Source organism: Ursus maritimus, unplaced genomic scaffold, assembly GCF_017311325.1.
Source record: "Ursus maritimus isolate PB19 unplaced genomic scaffold, ASM1731132v1 scaffold_23, whole genome shotgun sequence".
Lineage (NCBI taxonomy): Eukaryota > Metazoa > Chordata > Mammalia > Carnivora > Ursidae > Ursus > Ursus maritimus.
In genome coordinates, this window is record NW_024424786.1 from 38,287,834 (window position 1) to 38,289,752 (window position 1,919).

The 1,919-nt window shown below is 48.9% G+C and overlaps 1 long non-coding RNA gene across 1 annotated transcript in view; it reads right to left on the reverse strand.

Annotated features, from left to right (window-relative positions):
• LOC121104782 overlaps nucleotides 1-317 on the reverse strand; it is a 1,545-nt gene extending 1,228 nt beyond the window's left edge. Inside the window, exon 1 of the long non-coding RNA XR_005837147.1 lies at nucleotides 10-317. This is a non-coding gene — a long non-coding RNA (uncharacterized LOC121104782). The remainder of the gene's footprint in view (nucleotides 1-9) is intronic.
• Between the last annotated feature and the right edge of the window lie 1,602 nt (nucleotides 318-1,919).

Sequence of the window (1,919 nt, forward strand, 5' to 3'; positions counted from 1 at the left end):
GAGAATTACCTGGTCCCAAATGTCAATCATGCCAAGGTCCAGAGACCCTGATAGGAAGCATCCAGAACAGTGGCTGGAACATGGTAAGAAAATGGCACTTGAATGTGGTTTCCTCGCCTTCACCACTCCTGGACAGAGAGATCAAGGCTTGTCCATTCATACGTCTACAGTGTGTCACAAAACGTCGTTTTGTTACTATCTCCCATTTCTTTTTTTAACCTTTTTTTCTTTCTTTCTCTCGCTCTCTTTTTTTTAAAGATTTTTATTTATTTATTTGACAGAGGGAGAGAGAGCACAAAGGGGTAGAAGCAGCAGAGGGAGAGGGAGCAGGCCTCCTGCTGAGCAGGGAGCCCGATGTGGGGCTCGATCCCAGGACCCTGGGATCATGACCTGAGCCGAAGGCAAATGCTCAGCTGAGCCACCCAGTTGCCGTGTCTCTCTCTTTAAAAAAAAAAAAAAAAAATTTATTTATTTTAGAGACAGAGCCTGAGTGGGAGGGAGAGAAGGAGAGAGAATGTCAGCAGACAGTTCAGTGAGCGCAGAGTCTGACGCGGGGACCCATCTCATGACCCTGAGATCACAACCTGAGCCAACACCAAGAGTAGGACTATTTAACTGACTGAGCCAGCCTGGCGCCCCTCATTTTTTATTATGTAAAATTTGTGATTTTATTGCGATTATTGCAGATTCACGTGCATCCCTTTCATTTTTGTGCCTCTAATGCTTGGCCCTGGGCCAGGTTTTCCAAGTTTGTTGAGTCTGGGACAGTTTCTGGGCTGGATGTGCAGTGAATTTTCCCACGGAAGCCACATTATAGTTGTGCTACCACTTCATTGTACCCTGAGTCAATCACCCAGGTTGTAGGGACTTCCCCTAAGCTGTAAACACCATGTGTGTCACTGAGAGCAAAATTCCCCCCCAAAGTCTCAGATGGAACCACCCATCTGTGAATTGTGTTGGGGATAACCTGGAAGTAACAACAGGCCCAGAAAGGAAGCGACGGATGGAGGCAGCTTGTGGAACATGAGCATGTGGGTGGTGGTGAGGATGTGGGGTGTGGTACCCACTAAGAGGGCACGTGCTGTGGGGGGGGGGATCGAGTGCAGAAGGTTTTGTAACTGAAAGTTACGGCCTCTTACAAAGGCCACAGGGAACCAGAGCATGTGCCTGCTAATGCTAAGTCTTTTACGCACATTACTGGATTGTTCACAACAGTTCCATGGAGTAGGTTCCGTTATCCCACTTGACAGTTGATAAAACAGGTTAGACATCTGAACTAGAATGCCTAAGGTCACACAGCTAGTGAGTGGTGGAGCTTCTGTTTTGATTTTAAACTGTCAGTCTGGCTCCAAAGCCATCCTAGCTCTTTTTGCCAGGCACTAGGTGGCGGGGGAGTGAGTGGGACCAACCTTTCTCTTATCTGTAGCCATGAGGGTCTCACTGCTGCTTCCCTTGGCCCCTGCCTCCATCTGAGGTTGGGAGCAGATGGGCCCCAGATAATTTGGATACAGTTTCACTATATCCCACAGGCCCCGGGGCCTTCTGCTATTGTCTCCTGCCTCTAAGGTTGCCAATGGCTGTCCAGACTAATCACACCTCAGCAGGGAGATCTGCCAGCAGCCCAGATCTTGCTAAGTTGATCTCAGACTCAGGATGTTGGAGGAGCTCCCACCCCTTCCCTTTATGCAGAGGTGGGCAGACACTCCAGTGTTTAAGCACAGTACTGAAAACTACTTGGAATGACATTCTGAATATAACTGGAAGAGACTCAGCAGGGTCACAGTCTTCTTAGGTGGTGTTGCCATGGCAACCCCAGCCATATCCATCTGGCTTTCCCAGCTCTGGCCTGCGAGGATCTCCTTTTCTAGATGCAGCAGCATCTAACCCTGAGAGGGAGGAAGGGCAAGGATGTGTACATT